Source organism: Epinephelus moara, chromosome 4 (genome assembly GCF_006386435.1).
Source record: "Epinephelus moara isolate mb chromosome 4, YSFRI_EMoa_1.0, whole genome shotgun sequence".
NCBI classification, from domain to species: domain Eukaryota; kingdom Metazoa; phylum Chordata; class Actinopteri; order Perciformes; family Serranidae; genus Epinephelus; species Epinephelus moara.
The window spans coordinates 33,849,226-33,871,309 of NC_065509.1; the positions used below are offsets into that span (position 1 = coordinate 33,849,226).

At 39.7% G+C, this 22,084-nt stretch overlaps 1 protein-coding gene across 4 annotated transcripts in view; it reads right to left on the reverse strand.

The window, feature by feature from the left end:
- The window catches only part of lingo2 (leucine rich repeat and Ig domain containing 2), a 311,243-nt gene that overhangs the window by 71,542 nt on the left and 217,617 nt on the right, over nucleotides 1–22,084 (reverse strand). The window lies entirely within an intron of this gene.

Below are 22,084 nucleotides of genomic sequence, written 5' to 3' on the forward strand. Positions count from 1 at the left end.
TGATGGAGGACACCCAGGCCGGTTTACTGGATGTCAGAATTGTGGGACAGGGAAACGCTTAAACCCCTAAAACTCCTTAAGAGAGAATGAGCTCATTGTCTGCCAGACATTTTGCCTCCTCCATTGTGTCATTTAACAGTTGGAGAACAACCTAGTTTGGGTTCTCGAGAGGGATAATGTTTATGGTGGTCTTAGAAATGTTCTCATTTAGCTGCTTTGGACAGCTGCAGCATTTAGTTGGAAAGTTCAGTCAAGTAACGACATGTCCATTTTCCTTACTACTAAAGAAAACACTGGAGTTGAGTTAGTCCTCTTAGGTCTTCAGAGTTGGCAGGTAACTGTAAATCTAAGGTTAGGATCTTCAAGAAATGTAATGGAATTTCCACTATGGGCATCCTGCAGGACCAAACAGCCATTTCACAAGACTGTGCACCGCACTGAACCCCAAACTGATAACATAAGTCAAAAGGAAACTCTTCAAGTGTTGGCGAGCAGCAAGTAGAGGAAAAGCAGACAGGGATGGGAGATATTCTCAAAGACATTTGAAGATACAGCAATTTCTCTGAGGCAATCATTTGATGCTCTCATTCCGTGATGGCTGAGTGTCACTACTTTTGCGCTCCCATCACTCAAGTGCATCCAGCACTCCAAGAAATTGATTGTTGGAGGATAGGGCTGGAACAGTGCACACATACAAAAGTACACATCTAGCCTGGAATAAAACTGTCTTTCAGAACTCAAAGCGGCCCATGCAACTCTGTCTGAAAATGGATTTCTTGTTGATGGTTTTAGCATTAGCTCGGCTCTGAAAATGCAGTAAGTCAATATTATCACCACTTGATCAAGTTGGAATGAATGACCAGTGATTAGATGTCACACTGAACACAGAAAAACAGACAAAAGAAGAATGAAAAAAATGTTTGAAGTATAGGTTAGAAGCTTTCAAGGGTGTTTTCATATTAGATATGATTTATTCTTAGCATGCCTGAGAACGATTGCCTCCCTCTTCACTCCCCCGCTGCTCAACTTTCACATTAGTAACGTTGGTCTGTACCCTACAACACTTGCGCCATCATCTGCGTGACTGTTTTGTTATGCTACAGTGTAGAAAAGAGTGCTGCAGATGAACACAGTAGTCCTGTGGACCGTAACTGAGCAGCGAGGCAAAACTCTACTCCTGGCCAGAGGAGGAGCCGCTGCTGTTGGACGTGGAGCTCTCTGCGTCCTGCAGAGGCTCCAAATGCAGGTTAAAGGCGACAGTAAAGCCGGATCTGGGTCTGACCATGGCAGGCTGCACTGTTGTCTGATATAGACGTATCAGTAAATAGCAGTCCACCTGCATGCTCTGGTACAGTTGGTGTTCAAACCTGCTACGTATCTGTGCTTGAGTACATATGAACTGTACGTGAGACCATGGCTACCCACTGACAGTCGGAGATTCAAATTGTCAGTTACGGACCTCTCAGTTGACTGAGATTCTTCAAGGCCAGCCATTTTGGTTTCCAGATTTTGCTGATGAATCAGCGGTCCCCTGCTTTCACGCTGCTCTTTGGTACAGCTGCCCAGAGGAGGAAAGGCTTTGCTCTGTCAGGCTCCAAGATAATGTTATCTTCTGCATTCTGCATAAAAATGGTGAATTCACAGCTCACAGCAACTTGGTACAATATAATATCTGGTATTTGTTTGATATCTAGTGTTGGCAAAAAATATTACTGCACATATCCAGTCCGGCATTAGTGTAGTTAGCTTGTTTACTATGTGACATGGACGTCACTATCACACCAAATGCCCCACTGAACCCCGTTCATACTCTAAAACTCTATTAGTTAAGAAAAGGAATGATAGTTGAAAAAACATATTAAACAGCCAGATCCAATTTGACTGACACAATTCTGAGTCGGGTACATCCCTACAGTAATCCAGACTATCTTTTCAGGTGGACTAGGGTACAGATCGGTGTGTTGTAATTGGGTATGGTACACAATGCTCACACTAACCAAACAAACTGGACTTTGGGGTCAAGTGTACTCAGATCCAGGCCTGGGTCCATGATCTGAAAGTCCTCTCAGATGCATTTGGTAAAGAAATGTCAAATAGTTAACAAGCCATGACTGAAAGCATATATCTTCCTTCTATAGACAGATTAGGATATTGACTTTTACGTGTATATTCTCAAGACTGGCAGACCAGTCTATGCTCATATTACACAGAGGCTGAGCTCTGTGAACCTCTTGACGAGTACAACTCCATCACATCAGGTATAGAAATGGATTAGTTCAGCAGATTATTTGCCTCCTCTGAGCAAGTTCCCCATAATCATTGCAGGCACTGCTTCAGGTTTTTCCTGATCCCACATCGAACATTGAAAGCATCACTGTATTAAAATGACTGCAGGTCAGTAGAGGTTTAGTTTCAATTATTTCTATAGGCCTATCACAAAATTACTTTAAACAGATTAATCCCTTCAAACCATAACATGAAACGTATTTGCATCCAGACTCAAACGGCAAATCCAGAACTGGTAAAAGCTCCAACAACTGCCGAATGTCACGATCAATGCCAGGACGTCACAATATTAGAATAAAGTACTGATTTTCTGTCGAAAACAAAGGACTAAACTCTGACACTTTGTGTATCACTCTGAAATAAATATGTACCGCAGTAAGACATAGCATACAAAGACCCTTTCTTCAGCGCAGTCTGTCTGACAGGGTCTGTTTCAAGACCCTGTGTTGTTTGTTAACATTGCTTGTGTTTCTTCTCTCCATCAAATAAAATGGCAAGTTCAGTGTCTCCATATGATTGCTTTCCAAGTGGAAGACAGGTGTTTCATTTTGTCTCCATGCTACTTTCAGAAGTCTAATAAAATCTTTCTTTCTTTTGCAAATACAAACTCTTTTCATCGTACTCCTTTGTCTTGGAGTTATGTTGTGACCTGAGATATCTGATGATTTAGAAGACTCAAAGGCTTTCTGTAAAAGCCCAGTAAACCTATCCATCTCTGTCTCATTCTTTCTTTTCTCCTCTACATCTGGCGCAGAGTGAAACTCTTCGGCAGTCACTAAGACTGTTTGTAGTGCTTGCACAGCAGTGGTCGATAATAACTATGATGATAATGGGATTCCGGCCAGTATCACATTACCCACAGCTGATGGCATAAAATGTGATTATCGTTTGCCATTTTTTGAATGGCAAATGATAACACTGCCAGTACAGCTGTCTGCATTATCATTAGTACTGTAGAGCGTTAAGTATCGTGTTGGATGGCTTTATCTTCCTTCTGTATTTTTGAAAGTTGCAAAAAACAGAACTGGCTCTTCTGGAATCATGGTGATATTTGGGGAGGGATATTTCATCTTGGATAGTTTGTACAAGATAGAAAATAATGCCAAACAAACAAATGGCTCCATATAACCAAGTGATGCTTGGTACACATATCTGCTTATGCATTTGACTGCAGCACACCAAAATATCTTCCAGCAAGTTAATGACTAGCTGAGGGTCTTCCCTGCTTAATTAGACTGATTAAATATTCAACCCTAATTGATGGAATCAACAGACACTAACACCCAAGTTTTTATTCCCACTAAACATAAAAGAAACCAGTCAGTAATTAGCAATTATGATTGCTTGTATTTTAAGGGCCAAAAGTTAATAAAACTCTCCCTATTTATTACAATAAAAAATATGTATTTTAAAAAAGAAAAAACCCTACACTGCTGTCAGACAATTTCTATATAACAGCTTTTTTTTGTCTGACTGTTGCATCCAGGAACCACTGAGATGAAAAAGCCCCATTTCTCAAAAGCATCTTAACCTCATTCTTAAACTTACAGGGTGTTTCCACAAAGAACTGCAGCTTTACGAACTGTAGAAATGATAGTGAATTATCACATCCCCACTGTTAAAACTTTTAGCTAGTTGTGGTGTCACCACCTGTGAATAAAATGGCATTTGAGTGAGGAAAATCATAACCACAGATAGTAAGACAGGCAGATGTATCATTGTCAGAGTGGATGTAGATCAGTCATATCTGAAAAGTGTCATAAGAACTTTCCATTATGCTTACTGGTTGAGATAAACTGAGAATGTCACTTAGATGATGGTATCTATTCCCATTTCATGCAATGTGAAATGAACATAGTTAGTTTTGAGAAAATGCTCAAATTGGTTCTGAAATTATGCTTGTGATGTGTTAAACTACTTCTAAAATGGAGGTTTTTTTTCCAGTGTAGGACTCTGGCCAAAATGGGGGGTTGTTAAACTCGCCAGGCAAAGTCAAATAAAGCACCTCTCTGTCTCGAACAGCTTACACAAGGCCTTTTAGCTCAGTGACATGGCATCTTTATCGCATTTGCTTTTGCTTCTTAAATCATTGCTGAACCATTAGACTTGTAAGACAAGCCTCTGTTTTTGTTTTGAGGAATGGCAATGAACAAGGAAAGCATTGTGGATTATTGAAGTGATGCTCCCTAAATTGTTTGTCAAGCCAGAGGGTGTTTTGTTGGTTTGCTCTCTACAGCATTTCTCTTGTGCTCTCCCAGCATGATATCTTTGATACAACACTTGGCTGCATGGCATTGGACTCGCTGGATTTAAACATCTGCACAATTTCCTTCAGGCTGGTGTGGAGGAAGGGCCCTCTGTATGTTTAGGGTGCCCCCATGTGAACAGTAATAAACACGACTATTTGACCAAAATAACAGGAGCTATATATGTATATATATATATGTATGTATATATATATATATATATATATATATATATATACACAGTGGTGTGAAAAAGTGTTTGCCCCCTTCCTGATTTCTTACTTTTTTGCATGTTTTCCACACTTAAATGTTTCAGATCATCAAACAAATTTAAACATTAGTCAAAGATAACACAAGTAAACACAAAATGCAGTTTTTAAATGAAGGGTTTTATTAATGAGGAAGAAAAAAATCCAAAGCTACATGGTTTTTCATAAAAATTAATCCAAGTTGTGAGTATTGTTTTAACAGGATAAAGTGGTGTTTGATGGAGCCAGATCAAATGAACAATTCATAAATGATATATTATCTGAAGCCTCATTTTTATACAGGTAATAGTCATGCTGGTTCAAATGAACAATTTGATTGTATTTCCCGATCTTTCCTGAGTTTTATGTGAAAAGAATTAAAGGCCTGTCCAATATTGAAGCCTTTCCCAAATATTTGCCTGTTGATTTCCATGATTTAGAGAAATTATAACCCGGGCTATTAATTGAAGTTTTATGGTAAATAAAAAAAGCTTAAAAAAACAAAAAAAAAAACTGTCATCAGACGATGGCCGTTCTGAAACTACATTTTAGCCAATGCCTTTTGCCTCTTTTGCTCTCCACATAGACTGTTTATATACCACTTAAATGTGATTGGTCAACACCACCTGGATGCTTCCGGTACTGAAATCTTGTACCGTTGCCCTACAGATTTGACATACATATGCACATATCTGTTTTTAGAGATCATTAAGGCGCTAATTCGTAAGATATTATGAAACCGTGTGCATTACCTTTTGTAAGATATTACATAGACAGCTGTATGATGATTCATTGCTGAAATGGACACTCAAAATAAATAAATAAATAAATAAATAAATAAAAGGTGCATGTTGTTATCTGCCAGTTTACACTATGAAATTCCACACCATATTTGTGCTATAGGCTACATCTTGTGTGCAGTCTTATCTTGCAAAGTCATTTTAACTCCGAGTGCTCTTTTAGAAATTGCATGAGAACTGCTACTGCATCCTAAATGCAGCATCTATGGGGGTTTTTTTCTCTTTCCTAGAGAGCTGGGAAGGAAGAGATGGGCATCCGCCTAGTTTGCATTCTGCACAGGCTGGACGATTCAGGGCCTGTCAGGCAAGAGCTCTCTTCATCTGAGGTGCCTTTGAGAGCTTGGGAGAAAGAGATGCATGTGAGGAGTTCTGAAGGAGGGTGAACTTCACACTCGCCTAATCTCTACTCTGGATCTGTCTGTCGTTCAGCGGAAGCAGCAGCTAGCGGACCTGGCACTAATTCAATCACTGATTCTTGATTGGCAGGGGAGCGCGCTGTAGCCCTGGGGAAGCGAAAAAAGTCCCTTTTGTCCTTAAAAAAAGATAGAGGGGAGAAAGGCTGTCTCCCTTTAGACTGAACCAGACCAGTGAGTGCCATCTGTTGGAGCCAGAACTCAAAAGATCAAATAAGGCTCAAGGAAGAGCAAGACTGCAATACTTTGCCAAAGTATTAAGAATGGAAAAGAATTTACATAAAACTAAACTAACAGTTATGCCCTCTAAATATAACTGCAGTCTTTTCAACTTCTTGTGTTTATCTCTAGTGTGTCCTCCATCTTTAGTGTATGATAGAAAACTAAATGCTACGGTTTATTTTGCAAGCTTCCCAATTTAATTATGAAAAACCAACCAGGCTTCCAAAAAATATGTTTATATACAACTAATTTGTTCTGACAAATATGTTTTGAGGGACTCTTGGTTTGTGCCTGGATTATGTTTGCTGCCAACATTTTTTTTAGTCAAGAAAGTGCTACATTATTGCACCACACAGAAATTGTAGGAAGGTGGTTGGGCTGATGATGTGGTGTACAAAACTGTCTGTTCTGTTCCAGATACATTCAGTATGAACACTTTTGTTACTTTGATTTTGCAGATACGCACATTACCTTGAGAAAAAAAACAACCAAAACACTGTGCCAAATTAGTGATAGACTGCGTTCCACAAGAGTCCCCAAAAAATATGTGTCGGGTCTATTTTTAACAGAGCTAAAGTGCCTTGCACAGAGCAGATTGAGGTCCTGCTAACTGATACTGTAAATGGAACATAGATTAGATGTAATTATGAGGATAATTGTATTTTTAATAACTGATATTGAAATTTGAATGAAAAATAACCAAGTCTACAAAATTGGGCAGGCAAAATGCTCTGATCCTGGTGTGGTATAACACCAAGTCACAGCCATGGCAGTCTGAATGTCGCGCAGCTATGCCTGGTTGAATTGGCTCCCTTACAGTTGACAAAAATAACAAAAACGGTTGAGTTGTTCACCTTGTATCGTGCCTAACTTGAGAAGAATTAATCTGCAGATGCTTCGGTTCCAACTGAGACCAAACTTTTCTGTGGATAGGCATGGGAAGGTCAAAATATGGCCTGCAACAGACTAGGTAAGACTTGCTGTTTTTAGCCAAGCTGATCTCCGCGGTTCCTACTGCAATTAAGAGGAGTAAAGGTTCAGCAGTGAATGACAGGATAAAACTGTCAATGGCTTTTCAACAACTGTAAATCACCTCAATCATCAGAGGTCCCTGAGCAAACAGTTATACATGTGCACAGAAAATATGAGGCTGACTGGTCCAGTAGTCTGCAAAATAAGCTGCAGACAGATAGATACACGCTCACACATATGCACAATACCGAATGCATCATCCCTTCCAGGCTCTCCCCTGGCAGAGATTAAAAACAAGATGCAGGTATGAATAAAACTAAATGGGACTTGTCGGTGTACAGTATTATTACACGTGACCAGTTAGCAAAAGTTTGCACAAGTCATGTCAAACTGTGACACTTTATATTTGAACAATGGCAAGAGAGAATTGGGAGCGAGTAAGTTTATGCTAGGGAAGATAATTACCCTTCAAGTCTGCTTTTAAGTTACTTGTTAAGGCAGACACTCTTTCAGCATTTTATATGAATGTTCTCCTCCTTTAAAGTCGTGCATAACACAGTTTCAAATAAAATAAAAAAGAAAATGATAACAGCAAAGAATGGATAATTCATTATCTTCCATATTTTGCACACACACTGTATATTCTGACTCATTTAATCAGAAGAATATGATGATTTCATCAAGCTACTACTACATGTAATATTCTTTGTATTGTTTTTAGTGTATTTTATTGTTATAACACAAAAATACACACAAATATGAATTGCTGATTCAAAATTCAGAAACTGCCCCCATAGCTAACCAGGTGGGAGGAATACAAACATGAGGGCATTGAACAGAAGCACATCCTCTAAATACTTACAGACACTGAATTAAGCCAAATGGTTATCTCTTGCTCCACTATTAAATTTGAATGACGCTTCTCCAGAGAGTGACAATATTATGAGAGGAATAATTCCATCTGCATGAATAATTAAAAATAAAGTTATCAAACTTTTTTCCCCCTCTCTCTCCTTTCTTTAATCTTACAAAATCTGAATTATAAATCAGAGAGTCTGTCACACTGCTCATATGAATAATGTGCTGTCTTCATCATTTGTCTGAAATTCTTCATTAGGCTGATTGGTTGGCTGTGTTCATATATGAATGTGTGAGGAGATATATCGAGCACTAAGGTGTATGTAGGTGTGATGGCGAATGGAAATGGTAGGTTTGTCTGAGGTGAGGTGTCTGCACAGCATGCTCTATTTCTCATCACAACCAAAAAAGTGACACATGGTACGGTGCTTCAAGAGGACATTTCACACATGATACAGCAACAAAATCTTATGCTGTTGGTTACCTGGGCTCAACTTATTTTCCATACCCAAAAAACAAATTCAACACTCAGCATAACATTTCTATGAATGTCACACACATTTAGATTCTAGCCAAACAAATAAACCATGATGTTTATTTTAAACTACTTGCCGTACCTGATCTTGTTGCTGAGGGCTGTGTGAAGGTTGTTATCTGACACCATGGATCCATATCCAGGAGAAATGTTTTATATATGCTTCACATAAAATGTCTGATGGATTTTGACGTCACCAGAAGATGTAACCTTTTTTTTTTTTTAATACAAAAGTCGAGGTACTGTAGATATGCAACTTTTTTTTATTTCACAAGTTTCATTGTGAGCAGATGGAAATTTAATGAAGATCTACTTTTCTGAGGTCTTATATATTATTGTTCCCAGGACAACAATGCTTCCTGGGTACAGAACATTCTGTTTGTGAGAGACTCGCTTCCTGGCGGTGCCTTCAAACACATTATCTGTGCTCTTGATACAGTAGAGACTGCAATAAGCTCAACATCCTGGCCCACAGATTGGGGAGAAAAACTGTTTATAGTGAAATAAACAGGTCATTTTCTCTACAAAGGCATATACTGTTCCAGCAGGTAAATGACAATAAATAAATACAAAAAGATTTTCTCCACTAAGAGTACACGGTTGACTGAATGGGAGGAATAGAGATAGACCGAGCTTTTGTAGTGGCGAGCTGCTAGATGAGAAAGACTGAAACAGAAAGGGTCAGATAGGAAGTGAATGAATGAGAGTGGAGCTGCTCGTGCCAATAATTGTCCTGCGCTTTCGGGGACGAGTGAATGGTCAGTCGAAACAGTTCGAAAGTCGGCCTATCAGTGATGCAGAATGTCACCTCTATCAGGGGACATGGAGAAGCAGCCTCCTGGCCCATAATGGGCTCTAGGATTGGTGATAAAACAAGCATCAATACACTGGGACTCTTAAATGCCTGAGGCCCTTGATCTGAACAGAGGAAGACTGATGAAGATTCGTGTCCATGGAAGCAAGCCATCTCAGGTTTTGTCATTAACACTAGTTGCAATTAAATCATTTTTATGGGTGCTCCGATAGAGTCAAAGCCAGAGTGATTTATCTGCTGGATCCTACTGGTGTTTGAACTGTCCCTCCATACTAAAGTCTTTTTTATTATGTTGCATTTAATCTGGTTTCTTAAAGTATTTAAACTACGTCTATCATTTACTGAGGGGCATTGACTTTGTTTTTGAGGGTGCTACATGTACATTTTTTTGTGACATAGCAGCTTGTGGAATATAAATCAAAATGCTGGATGTAGAGTTCAGGTGGTGGTAAATCCTGACAAACAGGATACAAGTATTGAGGAACAAAACGTGATGGAGAAATAAGCCACATTAGTTGAGCAGGGATGTTTTTCCAGAGCTCTGATTTTTGCTAGTGACCATAAACATGTTGCACAACTCTCACCAAACATGTAGCAGGCTGATGGACAATAAAAGCAGTCTCACAAGTGCAGCAGACTCCAGCAGCAGAGGTGATACTCACCCTGACCCCCCTCTCTGACCTCCTCCACTGCTTTCCCAACTAGAATATTTACCTACTTTATCCCACAGCAACTTTAAAACATATATTTACAATCAACCTTAACAATATTTCCATATACAAAATACAAATGACTATTACCTAATACAGACTAAATAAAATCCATAATAAATTAAGGAAATACCCAAACATCCCTACCACTCACTCTCCTCTCTTGTCCTTGACTACTTGGTTCAGCCCAAATGCTGCGTTCCATGCACCTCTGAGGTCAGAGCTGGGAATGACGTGACACCTGAGTTGACCAGGTTCCAGTACAGTACTGTAAGTTGGAAATCCAAGTTGTTGTTAGCAATACCAGCTCTAGCCAGGTTTGCCATTGTTACAAGTACTTGTTGAAACCAACGCATTAAGCTGTATTTTCTGCTAACAAACACTGCAGCAACATGTCCACAAACAGAAGTTGGACAGTGCTGTGTGTATGACTGTTTCAATGAGACACAGATAAGACACAAGTGGCAATAAACAGTATAATACTACAGCATTTACTACTGTTGATGCACAGAGCAGCCGTGTTTGATTTAGAGGTTGCGGTTAGTGAGGTTCTTGTGATATTCAGAATCAGAATTCCAACTTCAGGGGATGTTCAAGGTTAAATCTCCAACTGGGAACTCAACCAACACGCACCAACAGACTGTATATGAAGATGGACGACATCACAGCTCCCCAAAAGTGAGACAAAAACATTCACAAACCCTCCATGTTAGCGGATGGGACATGGGCCAATCTAAAAAATGTCAAAGTACATGTCAAATGTGTCCCAAAGATGGTTTCTGTCATTGAAGGTAAGTCTTAGCATGCTGATGCATTTCCAAGTGTTAATTTTTCAGTTAAGTTTGGTTATTTAGTTATTTCATGCTATAAATAGAAAGTGTGATGTCATGATTGATAGCTGTGTTTGTCAGACGGAGTGCTTGCAGTTGAGGTGGGCGGGTGTATGTGTGGGACCTCGATACCGCAGCTCCACTCCATGATTACTACTTTGTAGTCTCTGGCTCCAAATGAAGTAACCAGCACATGATGGCAGCGCCCGTATCCTGAATATTTTCACTTTGTGTACAGTCGTAGGGAGTGTATATGCATCGTCTATCTTTATATGCACTCTATGGTTCATCTATGGAGTCCTGGGGCAGCATTCTCACATGCATACTCCATGAAAACACGCCCCAGGAAGAAGACCTGAAAGTGAGAGTGATTCGTAGGATTTCTCAAAATAAAAGCCCAACATAGCAAAAATTAACTTCCTGAACTTTATACAGTCAATGTACATACCCGTGTTTTCTTTCACCTTAGAGAGAGGGATGCATTCCAGCTCCCTCCTACTGGACATACATATTCAGCTCAATGAAAGCTGTTTTTCAGAAAATTACCAAATTTCTTTTAGTCCTGTTAAACTGCAGAGTCCAAGGTTTTTTGTTTTTTTTTGTGTGTGACAAACTAATGCTGCACACTAATCTCTAAGCACTATGTCCAGTCTTAATCCACCACTCCCCAGCCATTTCAGCCGACATCACCTACTTCATGTTCACAAACCACAACAGGGATGATACTAAGACTGCAGCAGCTACAGTTAAAAGTGATGGCGCTTCAGGTTACTGCTAAAAAAGCCTTTCCACCGAGCACTTTCACTTCTGTGACGAGGGAGGTTGGCACCACTCGCCTGACTCACTCACACCGACATGAGAGTACAACCTGATCAGTATTCTCCAGTGAGACTCCTTTGCAGAACACAGCATGCTGTCTTCTACTTAAATAAGCTGAGCTAGAGACACCAGGTGGACACTGAACACATAGCTGCAGAAGCCACAGACCACTGTGCACTGTGATATGTAAAGTCTGGTTTCCTCGCTCACAGAAATCGCTCCTGGCTTTGTAAGAAATCACTCCCATGTGATACATACAGAGATTAAAAATTGCCTGAAAATATTTACCGCGGTAATTTCCATTTTTCAGTTTAAATCTATACAGGAACAGCCTTTTACTTCTGTTTGGAAGCAAATACCCAGAAAAACGAATCCATGAAATGTTAGATTCTCAAATATGTACTCAACTACTGGATTTATGCAGAATGCATTGCCAGTGTTGCATTATGCATCGCGCTTGCCTAGTTTAAGAAATGCAAATCACCTCAAGTTGATGGAATCCACTCAAGTTGATGGAAACCTTCCACAGGCATGCTATGAAATATTTGTGATTGCTCAAATGTTATTGATGCAGGGAAAATAAGAGACAGAGGGAGATACAGTAGATACAGGTAGGGGGAGAGAGAGGCAAGGACAAAGGGGTAGGGGAGAGGGACATGAAAGAGTGAAATGAGTATAAAGTTTGCCTTGTAGAATATGACACCAGCTGTTACCGACTTTCTCTCCCGCTGTTATTAAACAAGGGATGAAAGATGTTGTGTATCACCGTGTGTACGCTTTTAAATGAGCTCAAAGAAGCCATTTTGCAGCCATTTTCACTGCCAAAGTGTGAGTGCAGTTTTCCAGTGCTCGTTGGAATACTGTCATCCCTGTAGTGATGAACAGGACTGAAAGCAATTTGCGAGCTCTTTAATAGAGAGGAAGTGATAGTATTACAGAGCTATTATGCCTCAGTTAAACATAGGGTGTCAGGTATATTTGGGCGACAAAATACAACATTTAAAACCTCCTATTTCACATAGAATTAAATAAAAGCAAAATACTGTGCTCTTTTAAGATGCAGATAAATTTTGGTCAACAAACAAGCTTACAGGCTTTATTTCTTTATATTACCACCACCTTAAAACTGCCTCCAAACTGCTGTTCAGTGCTGTTTGGACACATATAATTCAAAGCGCCACTGCCCTCCACAGTTCCACTGATCTCCTCATGTTAGAAACTATCAGGCATCTTTATCGATCAGAGGCCATAATCCATCATAGGATATTTGGCATTGTCTGCTTTCTGCAGGGAGTGCAGAGGCTCACTTGTTATTTCAGTCAATAACTTTTATAACAGGTAGTGAGCTTCAAGTTGTATTTGTATCAATATTTGTGGAAAAACATTATACGCTACATTGTTTAGGAATCAATAGCTTTAAACTTTTATCCACAGCCAGATTACTCACATTACTGAGACTGTGCTGACCTGTACTGTTGCCAGAGTGGATGGTGGATAGTATTATTAAAAAAAGATTTTTCCAAATAAAAAAGCAATGCTAAAGGGCTTAAGTATAATGGAGAAAAATATAAGAGGCAAAAAATAAACAGCATTTTCCCTGACAACCCCTGAAAAGAGTCTTTGATATGATGAGTTGACGGTTGCTTGACAATTTAGCGAGAATCCCCAAGATGTTGCACTTTTTCGATTTTCCACTAACTGGACAATTGGGGATGGATGACAGGGTGCGACAGACATCACTTTGAATTAAGACTGGGTGACAGTTCCTTCCTTTAAACCTCAGCCCCGACTCCTCCTAGACTCTTACCCTCCTGGAGAAAAAGGTTCAAACAACTGAATCGATAGCAATTTAGGGCAACACTCTTGTCACTTCCTTCTTCCTCTTCTTCTTCATCTCCCACCACCCGGACTGCATCCTGGGAGACAATTTGCTGTGTGACATTGCTCTGATAGGACAACAAAGAATGCCCAGGACAAATGGCTCTTTGGAGAGAATTGATGGGACTCTGATCAGACAGGTCCGCTGATAAACATGTCCCATACCGCTAAATCTAAGAGGATGCCAGGCTTTTTTTTTTCCTGTACACACATGCATCGCTTTTAAAGGTGGCAGTAAAATATATACAGTTTATTTCTAACTATACAGTGGAGACATGCCCCCAATTATAATGATGAATGCTAAAATCCAAAACCACGCATTTGTTATTTATAGATGACCTGAACCATAGCTACAGTAAATGGCATGCACAGGCACAGGAAGGAAGTAAATCTCAAAGTAAATGTTAAAAAATTGATACAACAGGTGAACTGCCCACTTTCCATATCCCCGAACCATTAAAGATTTATTTGATTTATCCAGCTATTACAGTAGTGGTCATGCCTAATGCACAAAACAGATAGTTTAATTTTGATAATGTATAAACCATTACAGAGAGGTGAAACTGCAGCCAATGAACAGATATTTTCCATTATGCAATCGAAATACAATGGCTTTCAGCTTCACACACTCAGTCAGCACCACCTGATGTGGAGAGACTTTTAAAAATCAAGCAGGAAAATTTGAATGATTACTCTGCTTCCTGGGGTTATTAAGTTTATGTGGAAGGAATTTGTGTCTCGTGTTCTTATTTTGTGTTAATAGGAAACTCAGAGTACCTCTTTTCTACTCTCTCTGCCGTACTTTCCACATACACCCAATGTTGGTGGAGCTCAAAAAGAAAAACATCTTTCATTCATACATTTCAAATGCCACCGTGTCGAAACAGCATGTCCAACCAATCCAACTTTCTTCCTGCAGTTGTCTGGTGGATGCTGATATCTAAATATCATTGTTGAAGCTGCCATTCTGTCTTACAGAGCCGAAATTGCACGGCCCACCTCCTAATCCATCACCGCCATTATCTTCAGAGTGTCCTGTGAGAATTAGCTGAGAATGAGGTTCCATCATTCACCTGCTGTCTGTCCACCATTACCACAATCTACACTCCAGGGGGGGGTTCCTGTACTAACTCCTCTACCATCATTATGGGTCTTCACTTTGTAGAGACTGTGTAATCTAAAGCGAGGGTAGGCAACTTATTTTTAGAGGCAATTTTTTGTTTGATTTGACGAAATCTCTTTACATCCCACAAACAATCAATACATGAACAGCTCTGGAAAAAAGAAAAAAAGTCAACTATCTGTGGCTGTCACAAGTCTGTAATAAGCTCATCCAATCCTTTCACTGAGGCTGTATAAAATGTTTGGATAGCTCACCTGTCTGTCAGAAAGAGGGTCCATTTGCCTATTTCCTATTTGCTGTTCTACAAATGCAGATGCGCGCACATCCCTTCAGTAAAACCCTGACTCAGTGGTGGAGAATCCTGCAGTTACTATTCCAGCATCGGCAACAACTGGCCACCCTTCACTGCAAAGCAACCCCCCTAAAGGAAGATGGATTCATCCAAAAGAGAGTCTGACAATAAACGCAATAAAACATGTGTCAACATCAGCAAAGTGATTCAGACATGGAGAGAAATTGTTGCTAATAGTTTAGCCTTCTGCTAACTGGAGCCAAAGGCTCACGGCTGCAGCTCCATGATCATGTCTATGTAGCAAATGTTAGCTAGAGCCTCAAATTACAGTGTGTCTTGAGATGCATTCCCCACCACTACAGACCACCTCATCGGGAGAAGAGTGAGCAACAGCTCCGAGGACGGACCTCTAGTCAGCAGCTGCAGGAACATGAATCCAGCCAGCGCAAACCCCTGCCCTGGGCACCTAACAGCCCCGACTCTCTGCCGAATCAGCTAACAGGTTAGAACCGGTGCTGATGATAGCGGCGTTTTGCAGTGAGCCTCTACAACCGCTGACTCAAGGTCTATCTCCCAAGCTGCTGCCGGCTGTCGTCCTGGGGAAGCAACCTACAGCGGAGGGGAGCAAGTCAGAAGGACAGCGGGGTGGCTAGCTAGATAATTCTCAAAAACAGAGAGAGATTGGGGTCAATGTGCTGTGTGCAACTCTATAATGAAATAAGATTAAATAAATCAATGTATAGGAAACGCTAGTTTACTGCATGAAGTGCATTCACATGCCTATGGTTGTCTGATGGATGGTTTTCTCAATTCTAGGTTCATGATAAATATTGTTCACCTTCTCAAGTATTTATTCTGATTTGAAGAGCTGAAGACAAACCTGACGTGTTCCTTTCTACTGACTTATGGATCAAATGATTATGGCATGAACAGGTCACAGCCCAGTGACCGGAAAACTGTGTTTGCTGCAGGATAAAACAGGCAGCCTGCACAGTATTTATATCATATGATTGTATGTCATCTTGACAACAGCAGCAGCAGAGGTAGCTTTAAAAGAGGAAAGAAAAAAAAAAGTGTATCATAGCTGTTTGATAGATTTCCTGTGACACCGATGCCCCTTGTGACGGCTCATCATTTAACCAGTCTTGGCATATAAGCTTTGGAACATATTATTACCATTAGCACATAGATTTTCATCAAAGCAGTGTTTAATAAATCAGTAGACATGCATGGATTTATTTATTTCATTCCAATGCCAACCAAGTTTGGATATTCAAATTTAATACAGTGAAACAATTTAGTTTTTGCTCTTTTATTCTTATGTTAAATAGTAATGTTATTTGGTTTTAAAACAATAACCATAAAACAGATATGCTTTGTCGTCACTGAACTAGACACACTGCAAGCTGCAAATGCTATAAAACTGTGGCTGCAGTGTCCTGTGGACTGGCCTGTTGAGAGCTAATTGAAAGCTACTACCCTTTTGAAAAGAGCATTATTTGTCTCCACATTTGGAGCTGCTGTGTCTGAACAGCCTTAAAGGTCAGCCAAATGATCTTAGCTGTCACTTTGAGTTTTTACCACCTCAGATGATCAGCGGCCAATGTTACAGTGTGGAGAGACTACGAGCAAAAACTGTTTTTTGGGGTGAAAAAAGTCCAAGACAAAGTGCTTTGTCCAGCAAAAGCTTTCCACACGACCATTACATCTTCTGAGTCTCTCATCTCTTTGGTATCATTTGGTTTAAAGCATCACAGAGTAAAGGTTGGTAATCATGAGGATGCTGTTTGAAGTTTACTGCCATTACATTACCTGACTGCAATTCTTACATTTTCATACCTTGCAACTGTCATGGGATCAGGCAATGTATAGAGACGACTTGTGCATCTTTAAAACATTTACATAAAGCCCTGGAATTATAAAAGTAATGTTGGGATAGTACTATTGATAATAATAAAAGATATAAGATAAACACTAGCTCATGTATTTTGTAGCAAGTTTTCTTTCTTGTAATTAAATAAATCATGATGACTATTATGGCTTTCAGGGGTTGCTCTAACCTTTGTGACAATGATCCAACATAGTGTAAATCCCTTTTAGCACAACATACTGAATCTAAAACACATAGTTTAAAAAAACACTGAACATGTTTAACATGGGGTCTCTGTGGGCTTATTTTTGAACTACAAATATGGGGATCCATTCTAAAGTGCATTAAAAGAAGAGGAAGCTGAAGAAGAAAAAGGCAATCAAATATTGAAGACTCTCTTGGGCACTGGCACGCAACAGCCCTGTTAACCTGACCCAACTCCTTGGCTGTCGCCAAATGCAGCTCCACTGCACTGAAATATTAACCGCCTGCAATCTGTGACACACACGGGTACTGAGAAGCCTTGGCGGGGCCTCACAATTGATCCACATGTGATGGAAATGTAGATATCCAAACACGAGGGCACTCCTTGCTATACATATACACTTAGTCTATGCACTATGGTACCTTTCAAAGATGGCATAAAACATGCATGGCATGCTTTATATACCTACTGTGTGCCATATGCACAACATGCAGCACTGGATGTATTTTGTCATACCCAAACATATCATAACTCAAAGGCATATAATAATTCATACATATATACAGATTATCTTGTTTACTGTATAAACTGTGCATCATGTTATACAAATTAAAGCACAGATTAAATTGTGTCAGAGTGTGTCTACAGGTGCTTACAAGCATAGTGTATGACAAGCAAAGTGAATCTGTGTCAACTACCGTCTAAACACTAGTTTTGCAGTTTTCATGACATGGCATAATTTTAGTATGGGGCGCCAAGTAGCTCACCTGATAGAGCAGGCGCCCCATGTACAAAGACATACACAGCAGCCATGGGTTCAACTCCAACCTGCAGTCCCTTTGCTGCATGTCATGCCCTCTCTCTCCCCACCTTCATACTACTACTGTCATATCAAATAAAGGCCAAGAAAATAATCTTTAAAAAACAAAAGAACAGGCTATCGTACAATGCTTGAATAATGAGGATGAAGAGAGTGTTCAAGGGATACGCTGCCAATTTTCAACCATCTTGAATCACGGTAAAGTTCCCTCCATCTTGCCAGCACCCAGATCTCCCTGCTCATCTCCCAGCTTAAATCCACTGGCTGACAAGCAACACTGTTGCGCAAACTACAGGTTGTACTTCTGCATTTTCGTACACCCGCCACCAAGGGCGCAAAGAGTATGGAAGCTTATTGAAAGAGAGATCCACCAGTGCCAGTTTCTTACCTCAATTTTTTTCAAAACCATTATTTATTCCATTGTTTGGGTTTAATACAAAAATTTGTGAACAGGAAGTGGGCACCCTACAGTTTCCTGTATTCTAAAACCAAACTGAATGATGGCCAAACAGTAAAATTATGCAGCACTGATCAGATATGAACCAAGATTACTTTACTGCGTTGCCTATTTCTTGCTGCATTTGTTTTCAGAAACATGTTTTAGTTTACTGGTTAACTGAAATTCAAGATTATTTGTTACCAGCCAGCCACCATATTGTTTCCCATGTCAAAACAGACAAGCTCGCATTATTTCACGCCATGCTCCCCAGCAAGAGTTTATTGGGCTGGTGCAGCGCAGTGCATCGTGGTAGTTGTAGGTTCTCTACCAATTAAGCAAAAGCCACAGCCCCTTTTCTCTGGCCATACTGCACCAGTTTAAAATCATTTGCGTCTTTTTACTGCATAGACAACCCAGTTTTATGAAAGGACCGTCTTTTAAGCAGTGAAATACTTCTGTAAGTAGATATGGACAGTTGTATGTGTTTGGATATAGAAGGATCATAAAATAATTAAATAGTGAAAAGAGTGATATTGGATCTGTAAATAATAGTAGACCAAGAGTAGACACATGTGGCACTCCATTATTTGATAGTAAAAAGTAAGAGTTTAACACTTGTAAGGTTCACAGGGAACAATTTAATGAGACAAATACTTTCCGCCTTTCCTAAACACACCTGTATAATCAGACAATCATTATGCTAAATTTCCCTGAGCAGTAAAGTCCATTTGGGGATGGATCGAAATGAAGGAAATAATGACTGGTCACACATCAACTTTTGCCTTTGGCCATAACAGTGTGTTTTAACCAAACAGAAGCTTGTTTAGCTTTATAATGACAGAGTGATCATGGTCTGTGTGAAGTCTTGTCAATAGTATTTTGTCAACTTTTTCATACTGCGATGCATGTCAGACACCTCAGTGAGGTACATATCTATAATGTACCTCACTGCAATAAAGGAAAGAGGGCATTAATCCATTAACTTAAATAACTATAGGTGAAATTCAACTGACTCTGGAAAATGAAAGTAAATTTCATACTGAGCAGTTATTATCATCTGAATGTTATAAGTCTATTGTGATTTTTTAATGAGATACGTAAATGTTTTGCAGAAAACTTCTAGATGTTTAAATGGTAATATGCTGGATGAAAAGTAATATGCTTCAGTGAGAGTATTTCAACACTACAGTTTAATACTGAAGTAATTCTGGGTTAATGAAGCAGTGCCTCTCTGTCTCCCTAACCCTGTTCATGCCTCAGTAGCAGCTAAGGCTTTGGGCTAAACAGATGATGAAGCCGTTGTTGTTGTTGTCATCTGATCATTGCGCTGCTTTCACAGCAAATGTAGATCAAAAGTTCCTTTCAGTTAGACCTTATACTTACATGGCCATTTTAGACGCTTTCACTTGGAATCCTCCATGTTAGTTGGAGTGCCATTTTATGTATGTTAGCATTAAAGCAACTAGATGATTGCTTGTATATGTGGGTATATTTTTTCTAAAAAAAAAAAAAATGCAAATGATGGTATGAATGATAATAAATTTTAAAGAGAAGCAGGATCATTTGTCTTTTGGGTGATAGTTCAGTTAACACTGATGGTTTCGCTTTATCTTGGGACAGGAAATTATTGCGGAGCCTCCAGGTGATTTAATGGAGAGGAAAATGTCAAGATGAGGACATGGAGAAGACTTCCTCTGCAGCAGTTTTTTTTTTTTTTTTTTTTTTTTTTTAAACTTGCCCTGAGCAAGGCTGACAAGATGAAACCAGACTGGACTCCGAACAACAAGGGCTCCTGTTAGGGGACTGCTCTCTGACTCATCCTCTGCAGCTTTAACAAGCCGTCTGCAAAGGGCCATGTCTTTGTTCAAAGCAAGGCAGCATTCATGGTCTTTATCTTTCCTCTTCTCTCTGTCCTCCACCCCATGCTCACTCACATGTTAAAAATGCAGATAAGAACACAGATACATATAAAAAAAAACAGCACTAGTCGTATTTCCAGTCTGTCTCTCGCTGTATCCTCTATGTATACGCCATTTTCCAGCCTCTTCCTGTCCCAGTATAGCTTCCTGACTATTTTGATCTATTTGCAGAACATGATAGAAAAAAAATCACATAAAAGTTTTTTGCCAACTGTTTTATCTTTTGTCAGCGAATGTTGTGTAAAAGAAAACCAATTCTCACTGTGATAGCGGTTCAAATTGACTGGAAATGACTGTTTTTAAAGCATACTAATTGTTGCAATTTCGACAAGAACACTGAGTTTAAAAAGACCCATTTAATGGTGGGAGAGCTCAATTTGCTTCGTTGCTAGCTTGGTGTTACTTGGCGTCTCACTGTGGTATGGCCAGCACCCCTAGTAAGCCACAGTCACTGGTAATCTGTTAGGGTTTTACACTTCCGTTTTGGCTGGACAAAAACATTATCACAGTTTGCATTCATATCTGGTCCATGTGGATGCCTGATAATCCTGTAAACAATGCACTCAATCCTGCCGAATACACAAAGATAAACAACAAGCGGTCGCAATGACACAGCACGAGGTCAAGTCGGGCTTCTTTCCTCATTTTCCATTTTCTTTTTTTCTCTTCCGTAAATACAGTTAGAGACACTGAGATGTGCTGCCAAAAGCCTTCATTTTCAGGGAAAGGGATTTTACTCGACAGTGCCAAAAAGCCTCTCCCCCAGAACTCATTATCTGCCCCTCTTTGTCACAAGGAGCAAAAAGCCACATTTGTGAGCATTGTTTAATCTCTGACCAGAGGTCAGGTTTTACTAACAGGTCAGTCATACAAGGGGGAACAGGCGCACTTTACATTTATGCAAATGAGTTGGAGTAATTATCGGCTATACAAGCTTGTGACGGTTCCTCGTGCAGCTGACAGAGAGAGATTGTGGAGCAACTGGCGAGCATTGATTATTTTCCAATAAATCACTGCTTAATGACAGAGTGATGAGGGTCAGAATTTAATCAACTGCACTGCATAAGAAAAGAACAGCAGCTCAGATAAATTGATGTTTCCTTCAAAACAACCGAGCAGGTTAATTTATCTCAAGCTGTTTGGTATATGCTTTTAAAAAATGTTCTCATTTCATCAGCAGCATGTATAGACGCTGAGACGCAGACTTGAATTGCTCATTACTGCTTACATTTTCAGGTCCAGTGAGAATCAGACCTTCTTTCCAACACGAATAACAAACTAAAAATAAGGACAATGTACATTAACCCTTAAAGATCCACCATAGACACACTTCTGTCTGTTTTAGTGAGGAATGGGGATCTTCAGGGGGAAATAGCAGGTCAACAGTACACGCCATATTGAAGTGGAATACATCATCTGAAAGCTGGGAACTGAAGATAAATTTGAGACGCAGCTCAGCACTGTGTGTCAAGATTTTCTAGTCATAAATACCTAATAAACATTGTGTTCTGGTTAGGACGCCTCTTCAAACTGAAAGTTTAGAGTGTATAGGGGCTTAGAGAAAACAGTAGTAGTAGTTGCAGCAATTTTTGGGTTGATACCATTTGTGACACAGATTTGGTACTAAATTTAAGCATCTTTTTACCACTCGAATTGATAAAAATTCTAAGAAATTCCTAAAAATACCACATTCAGACATCAAGACCTTGAGGATCACCATAGAAAAATCAATGCTGTGATTTGGTATCAAAATGTCTGACATTAAGAGACTGAAGAATTGCATTT